The following is a 9,937-nucleotide window of genomic DNA, read 5'->3' as shown; positions in this document are numbered from 1 at the left end:
AGGTAATTATTATGAAGGTTAACTCCATTCATAAAACATGAAATTAGGCCCAATAGGCCTAGTGGCACCGTGGAATAATTGCTTGAACTGAGCATGCGTGATGCTGATTAGAACTGCTGCTTGTCATTTTCATGGAAGAACACGGACTGAGATGCAAGCTGGTTACTATCCGTTCTTTAGCTCTAGGCCTACCAGAGGGTGGAGACAGTTAAGGTGTTAAATTGAAAAGGTCACAGTGGAATCAAAATTAGATATTGCACAATCAGCATTTATTGAAGAATAGATGAAAATGTCATTACAAATATCAGGTAAGCTTTTTTTCAGTTCCATACATTTCCTGTGCACTAATTTATACACTACAGTGTAGTACACACATACATAAATCAAATGCCATCCAGTGACCAATTTATTTTACTCAACAACTACTAGTAATTAACGGATAACCATACTATAAAGCTCGCGTTTTCAAAACGACGTCATAAAGGCTTCAAACGGCACGGTGGATTGAACTCACATCCATATAAACGTGTACCGCTATTTTTGCAGTAGTGTATAAGGCATGCACGTTGTAAAGAAACGGGACCGCTGTAAATTTAGTAGGGGAATATACATCTGTACAAATGACATTGTAGTGCAGTGCAGTGGTTTTGAATAGTTATATAGCAATAAGTAGTAGTATACACTATGGGCATTCCTATCCGGAGCCACATGCACCTTCAGTAGCTTCTAGTAGGCCTACTATATTCGTTTCAGTATTTATAAAAAATACTCGATGATGTAGATTACAGTTACCAAAATGGCATATTATTACGCCGAGTTGCCACTTTAATTACGATATTTATCATTTAATTGTTGCTGGAGCCGATACTACGTCATTAAGTAGTAGGCAATGCATCAAGTTATAGTACTATACTGATTATACCCTAACTGACGGTTGTACATGAAACATTAAAACAGTATTTGATATGGCAAATCTAAAGGCAAATTAATTAACGAAAATGTTTTTGGCAATCACAGCTAGAATTTCATTGAGGAGGGAAAAGCGAAATGAAAAGTAACCAAAGCAAAAAGCTAAGCTTTCGTTGGAAGAGACACAAATGACCAAATGATACAGATACAGAAAAACCAAGTTTTTCGGGAAAACACAAAAGTAAGCAAAATGTAAGACATTAAAAAAAAACAAGCAATTCATCGCTGGAACTATAAAATTGAGAAAATAACAAAAGGAAGAGTATAATAAGCCATATAAAACAGCAAGCTTTTGTTAAAACGTAGGCCTACATAAAGCACAATAACACAGAAACATTCAGAGTGAAAAGTAAAGCTTTCGCAAAAACACAAGCACATCGACACAGTAACAATCATGAGAGAAAAGTCTCAAAGATCTCAGTAAGTCTATCTTTTTAATCCATCGTCAGTTTTGGTAAAATGATACTGAGCATCATTCAGGCCTCGGGGGTGGTGGCATTTATACATTATGTGTATGTTCTCTTTAAGATCCGGTAACGGAATATTCAGAGCACGTTTTATGTAAGCTGCTCCTGATATTAACATCAGCAGCCGACAATTTATGTATATCCTTCATTTGATAAGAACTCGACGACCATTTTGACCATTATGAACATTTCATTGGATTAGACTCTTTTTTCAATAAATTCAAACAACTGACAGGTCTAAAACTAAAATGTTATTATAAAATGAATATCTCGCTAAAGGGATAACTAGTTGCTATTGTTGCAGATAATAGAAACTTTATATATTGGAGAAGCATTAGGACTCGCTCTCAAATCTGCACAAAAAACAACTAAAAAAAAACTGTACACTTTAATTGAGTATAATTTTACAGCAGGAAAACATTATTTTGCTATATCCAAACCGATATCATCCAATAATGTTTAGCACATGCGCACACATTTTTTTTCACAGAATATTGAAAATTCACGAAAATCTGCTGGTTCCATTATTTTCGTGCACCATCACGTCAGCATCTTCCACGAGAATACTACATGTTTAATAAAGGAAAATAATTTGTATTATATATAATTTAGTAGTTCTTTGGTAAAGGTTAGAAGTGAGAATCATTCTCTTATCGTGTATGACACGCTTCCACCGCATCTTTAATACTGAATGTGAATATCATATTACTAAACATTAAGACATATTCAATGCAACACTTGCATTATTTATACGTGAAACTTCAGTATCACCTACGTCTCATATAATATTTGATATCGTGTCGACATGTGGCAGGATTCAGTCAATTATATTTAGAGAAAATATCATGATTATTTGAAATTGAATCCTACATGTAGCTTAAGAAATATTGAGAAAATCATAAAATGTTGTATTCAATGCGAAGTTATAAAGATTCATAATTATGCAGATATGGGAATTGATGGAATTATTAAGAAACTTTGTGAATTTTCAACAAGCATTGTATTTATTACAATTCTAACAATAGACGAGACACAACAATTTGAACAATTATTTTTTATTTTATTCAATTAATTTTATTTCAACCATAATAACAAATAAGTTGCTAATAAAAGGTAACCAATTGGAGGTCTAGGTATGCATTAACGGAGTACAATTGAACCAACATCCTGGTCATTTCTCATAAATGTAATACCTTTATAGACACAAAGTCAACTCCGTTTGTTCTTTTCAAATTTTGACAGTGAAATGTCGACAGTTTACAATTTTCCTCCCCCATGATAGAAAATGTCTATACAGGATAAGTCCAACAAGTCGTTTACTGATCTTAATACCACCATTGAATAAAGTATAAATTTACACAGAAAGAGTGAGATATTCTGTATACGCCGCGACTGAGTGTCGGTCACTTGTGCGCTCAGTAAGCGTGGCTCTCTCTCCCCAGAACCTTTCGTAAGCGGTCACCGCCGACCCATAAAGTTTGGTTCCCAGTAGGACGCAACGCAAGAACGTAAGCGAAACAACGCGATGGATCATCTGTCGCTTACCATTGGTCATCTCGCGTTGCGTCTACGTCCTTGCGTTGCGTCCTATAGTAAGAACCAAGCTTTACCTATCGGGTGCAACACGCAACGCAAGTGAGTTAACCACTAGCGATCGGCAGTTCGGATGATCTATCGCGCCGTGACTATTGTGGTGCACTATACGTCATTGTGGTGCACTATACGTCATTGTGGTGCACTATATGTCATTGTGGTGCACTATATGTCATTGTGGTGCACTATACGTCATTGTGGTGCACTATACGTCATTGTGGTGCACTATATGTCATTGTGGTGCACTATATGTCATTGTGGTGCACTATACGTCATTGTGGTGCACTATACGTCATTGTGGTGCACTATACGTCATTGTGGTGCACTATACGTCATCGTGGTGCACTATACGTCATTGTGGTGCACTATATGTCATTGTGGTGCACTATACGTCATTGTGGTGCACTATACGTCATTGTGGTGCACTATACGTCATTGTGGTGCACTATACGTCATTGTGGTGCACTATACGTCATTGTGGTACACTATATGTCATTGTGGTGCACTATACGTCATTGTGTTGCGTCCAAGTGGAACTAAAGCTACAGTAGTACACGCTTTTTTTCCGACACGATGGTATTCGAAATTAAATATACTACTCCTAATGTTGGCATTATGACGATATTTCACCTCTTTTACTGATCCCCTTGTCAATGTCACTTATTGTATAATTGCCTCGTGTGGCTCGGTGGTCCCTTACCAATTTAAACTAAGATTACAATATTCCCTTGCCTCGTAAAACACGTTCTAAATGTGAAACGGATTAGTATAATAGCTCACTGCTCCCAATATATTGTATAAATATGTTCGAAGTTAATAATTTATCACCTTATTCGTTTTCACCAAGTTGACGTTTCTATTGTATGTATTTTAATGTTACTTGGTAAATATAAAAACCGTACTAAAGTGAACTTTTTCCGAGGTCTTGTTAAACTTTGTTCCCGGTTGAACGCAACACAATGACGTAGGCGCGCAATTGATCAATCACCAGTGACAGTTGGGTGATCTATCGTGTCGTGATTGGTAGAATTACTTACGGTGCGCTTACGTATGTGCGACCAAATGATAACAACTTTGTGTCCTGATTTATTATATTTATGTTACATTTATTTTTTGGCAGCTTACTAAAATACAATGATGATAGCAATTATGTTAATTTACAGTACCTAATGTCCTATAATGCTACCGAAGAATAATATTTGGATCTTCTGAAGTTTGCTTGTTTATTTTAATTAATACGTCACAAAATCATTGAGTACGTAATGGAGGTTTTAATATCACTGTGATTAATTTGATATATAATTTAAAAATTGACAGTCACGAAAAACAATAGGCTTCTTTAAATAGTGACCGTCCACCAATCCTACGTTGTCCGGAAGTGCACGCGTGCTATGATGGGCCTCAAAAAACAGATTCATACGCCAAACTGACGACGTATACTCTAATTATATGTCAGTTCGTACAACCTGTATCAATATTTGAAATAATTTAATTGACGTTTTTTAAGGCCCAGAATATGCAGAGAACACCTTCGTATCGTGTCAATACAAAGAATGTGTATAACAAATGGTTTTATATTGATTTTAGGCTGAGCTACAGACAGACGGCACATGACTACAATACCAAATCCACACGTAGAAGAAATGATCATTGACATAAACATATAGCACGTTGGTAATGTTCTGACCTGTGATATTTTACAAGTTTTATTGACGCAAATCACGTGATATCAATCAACCACATCGCAATATTCTAGCAGATTATAACGAAGGATGTAAATGAGGTATTTTAGATTAAATAAAATATTGTTGATATAGGCCGACCACGTCAGTTTTAAGCCTACTGTTTACCACACTGGAACGTTTCGTCGGTGGTATCTAGATACGGCTAACCAAACGTGATTAAATGACGTCTTCCTCGGACGTCACAATACGGCATTTTTAAACTGCTAATGATGTTGCAAAGTTGTGATTGTTTTCAACGAACCTGGCGGTAAAAAGTGTGTATACGGGCATTGCCATAGAGTTATTGATTGGTGACTTACGGTACAATTAGATTGAATTATAATAGCATGCAATTAACTATCTGGACGCTAGATTAATAGCCGATTACTAGCAGTTTACCTAGCTCTTGGGGATATATTTTACCATGGATGCATTTCGATTAAGGACAAATTTACTTTTTTATATATCGTTTTTAATACTGATACTCTTGTGCGTCTATGGGGCAAATGCTGTACCATATAGACGGGATGTACTCCCAGCTACAGACAGTATACGAACCGGTACGGATAACAATTATACAGTTATTTTTAATTATTCATCAACAGAAGATTCTAGCGATGTCAATACAACTGTTACTTCAGTAACTACTAATAATGGTAATGGTAATGATACATCTAGTTCTATGTACGTTATTATAATCATGACAGTTCTTGTAATATCTGCTCTTGTGATGCTTGCTGGGTATTTATGCCATAAAGGAGAAGCTTACCGACAATGGTGATATTTCTGCCATAAAGGAGAAGCTTATCGCCAATAGTGATATTTCTGCCATAAAGGAGAAGCTTATCGCCAATGGTGATATTTTTGCCATAAAGGAGAAGCTTATCGCCAATGATGATATTTCTGCCATAAAGGAGAAGCTTATCGCCAATGGTGGTATTTCTGCCATAAAGGAGAAGCTTATCGCCAATGGTGATATTTCTGCCATAAAGGAGAAGCTTATCGCCAATAGTGATATTTCTGCCATAAAGGAGAAGCTTATCGCCAATGGTGATATTTCTGCCATAAAGGAGAAGCTTATCGCCAATGATGATATTTCTGCCATAAAGAAGAAGCTTATCGCCAATAGTGATATTTCTGCCATAAAGGAGAAACTTATCGACAGTCGTGATATTTCTTTATACATGTACTCTACACGGTCTATTTCCCATCGCTGCTGATATCCATATCACACGGAAAATAAACGCTTGAATCTGAGATAATGTTGTAATAAATGAAAAGAATAATTAAGCCGGAACTGCATGACACACCTGGATGCCAATTAATCATTACAGAACGAGAGTATAATGGATACCAAAGCCGAGTTGTTAATGTTAACATTACAATGTGCATAATAGATTTCTATTTCTCGACTTGTTCATTACCGACCTTAAGAACTCGCATCCCGTTTTGTCACATCAGTAAAACGAGAGAATGCAGAGGTAAATAAAAAGTAGGCAACGGACGAAGATGAATTGTTGATGACATGAAGGGCATACAACGATGTACAAAATAGACAGTGACAGATTGCATTTAAGCTGTAAGAACATAACATATTAGCAATATTTGTTTATCGTAAAAATCTATTTTTGCTAAGACGAATTAAATGGGATGTCTGATGATGCTTTCTTGTTATAAACGATGAAAGTTGTTTGGATTGAAGCTGTTTTCACTCCTAAAGAGTGAGTTTTCACTATTGTAAAGTGATCTCTTTCTAAGGTTATACCGTTCACTCTATTTTTAAAAAACAGCACTTAAGCACACTCCTAAAAAGAGTGACAATTCACTCTATAAGAGTGAATTGAAATGTATGTTAAGCGTGGTTCCCACTAGAACGCAACGCAACGACGTATCGACGCAAAGTGCTGTATTGCGTAATCACGAGTGGGAACCGACGACGCACTAGTGCTGCAAACATCGGAGGTTTGATTTCACGCAGGCGGGGCAAACACAATTATTAGAAGGGCATTTGCTTACATTGCGTAGATTGCGTTACGTTGCGTCGCTAGTGAGGATCAAGCTTTAAGAGTATGGGGACTATGAAACGAACACATTTTAAACACACAGGAGCGGTTGCGGTGGCATAGGCCTATTTGACTTTATTTATTTATATTATTTTGTGTAGCGGTTATTCTGCTGGTTTGTTAGCTAATTTGTTTTTGAATAAATTATGATCTGATCTGTATCCATGTGGTATAATGTATGTTTCAATCAGCACATTTTTACATCAACGTCATCAACGGATTACCTGTACCGTATCTTCACATAGTATAACTTGTCCAGTATTCAAATTCTGAAATTGTCTCATGTATTACATTGGCGACGGTGTGTTATGTCAGATTAGGCTTATGGCCTCATAACAGAGGTACGTCACATGTGATGTGCATCTAATACTGAATGTGCCTAACTGGACAAATTATACATTGAATTGTATTGACGATTATGTCGTATCATAGCTGACGACTGAATAACAGCCCTAACCACAGTGCTTCCTCTTAAAACAAGATTAAATCAATTAATCAAACACTCGTCCACATACAAACGAATGCGAATGCCTTCTTAATGACTAGAGCTAACATTAGGTTCAACTGATGACGACAACTGTAAAAAGAACATTTCGTGCACCAGCCTCCACGATGACTCGCGTTTGGTCTGTTGAATGGAAATAAAGGGAACGATGTTCTTTGTGACAGTTCCTCAATAATTCGGTTCGCCCTAAAAATGTGAGAATATTTTTTTCCATTATATAAACAAATTGGTTTTAACTTTATGCCGTAGAGAATGTTGATCGTATAAGAACACTCTACACCAGCTATTTGAGTGTGAAACTAGTCTATGCTCTAACCCTTCTGCCTAGACCTACTGTTAAAACTTTAAACTGAAATATTTAATTTGGTCCGCACCTAAAATTCATCTACTGAATTCTGTGGTATACTTTGGCAATAAGAGTCAATGAAGAATGTGATGAGTTGACCGGCATACATTGCATTTTCACAAGTCTTTAGTTATTGTCTTTTTTTATGACAGCGATTCCTTTGCTTGATCTCACGAATACGCATGGCACGCCATGTGTGCCAAAAGGTGTCGTGGGAATCTCCCACTTTATTGTAATGTATTCTCTTTTTCATCCATAACATAATATAGGTGTTTTTGTATCTCGATTTTTATTTATTTTATTAATTATATATTTTTTTATTATTAAAATATACAGGATAATTCAGAAATAGGATGGTACAACTGGTATTCAATATACCTGTATGGTCCTGTTTAAAACTATAACACCTTTACTAGAAAGGAGATGCTAAACTACAATCAATGATACTTTTTTAAACCAAGGCATTATGTATATGTATGTTTAAATGTTTTACAAATTTATCGTGTACTTCTAAATATAAGTACATTGTTAAATTGTCACTCCATTTAAAATTGATATTTTTAAAATTGATATTTTTAAAAGGTATATATAATTTCCCTGCACGTATTTCGTTGGCGTAAATCCAATATTAATACACTGTTACATTGAGATGTCAAGAACTTGAATATACTAAATGACAGCATTCGATTGCAATAATGTAAAATAATACACTATAAAATCAAAATGTATGCCGTCTATGATTCCTGTTGAATTAAAGGATTTCTTAGAATTGACTAATAAATACTGGGCTTACACATTCGATTGTAATACATTACATTGTTTTCTAATAGGCCTATATGACTATTAAGTATGTCTATGTTTAAAAAAATGATTCCTGTCCAAAATTAAGGGATTTCTTAGAATAGACTAAAGGCTTACACATTCGATTGAAATAAACATTTGTTCTAAATATGACTATTAAAGTATGCCTATTTTTTTTTTAATGATTCCTGTCCAATTAAAGGGATTTCTTAGAATAGACTAATAATAGTAGGCTTACACATTGCATTGTAATATACATTGTTTTCTAAATTTGATTATAAAAGTATGCTTATGTTTTAAAAAATATTCCTTCCTAAATATATTTCACAATATCATGTTACGCAAACGTGACACATTCGATTGAATTAAACTGTTCAAAGAAGTATCATTGAATGTATCAAAAAATGATTTCGGTCGAATGAAAAGGATCATTTGAGTTTTTAAACATTGTGATGATGTCATATCACTACCATATTTGGGCACATCGCACTTTTTGGTCAAACTAGTTTTATAGTGTAGACAGAGCTTAGGCCTAAAGTCTAAACGAAATGACTAATATAAAATTAATGTGTTAAACTGATTATTTTCTTTATCATGCTTTTCGTAGTAAAACATTACATTACAGGGTCACCATGTTAAATTACATTTTACCAAATGAATATTTTTGCATAAACGATTATTTGATTGTAATACACTTTTTTAAATATTTGTCGAAGTAAACAAATGAATCCTGTCGTATTAAAGAGTTTTGATTTCTTTGTCAAAACGAAATTAATAACATAAATTACCATCTTACTATAAGTACTGTGTTTATCTTACACTTTGATGGTAATATTATAATAACACGCGCTATATCACTTTAATTAAACGATTTAATGGACACAATACAATTGATCGATTGTCCACGTGACAATTACATAAATAAAACAGAGCTTAGAGATTTAGTGATATATCGGTAATTTATGTTGATACGTTATTAAATAATGTATTATAATATCGCGGTCATAATGCGATGTTTATTCACAAGTGTAGTATTAAAATCATGGTATTAAAAGCCCTTTGTATTTCATAATTCCCAAGATGACAAAATAATATGATGAAAATAACATATACAACACATAAACGCAAAAACACATAGATAATTGTGTACGTCCATGTTTTAACCACCACGCATGTTTTAACCACCACGCATGCTTATTAATATACCGTAAAAAAACTCGAAAAAATGTCCATGGGCATTATCTTTTTTAGGACTCTTGGGTGGGCTTCTTTTTGAGATGGGATTATTTTCGAGATTACTGAAGAGTGTGGGAGAGGGGTCTTTTCGAAATGAAAGCTGTAAATTTTGTTAACTGCTACTAAAATAATATGATTGTTTAAGACAGTCCCTGTCAATTTTACATATTTGCCAAGGAAGCAGACAAGAAGATAGAAGATGCATTCAAAGTACTCTTTGGAAAACAATACAT

This window comes from Antedon bifida, chromosome 4 (assembly GCF_963402885.1).
Source record: "Antedon bifida chromosome 4, ecAntBifi1.1, whole genome shotgun sequence".
Lineage (NCBI taxonomy): Eukaryota > Metazoa > Echinodermata > Crinoidea > Comatulida > Antedonidae > Antedon > Antedon bifida.
This window is presented reverse-complemented; position numbering follows the sequence as displayed.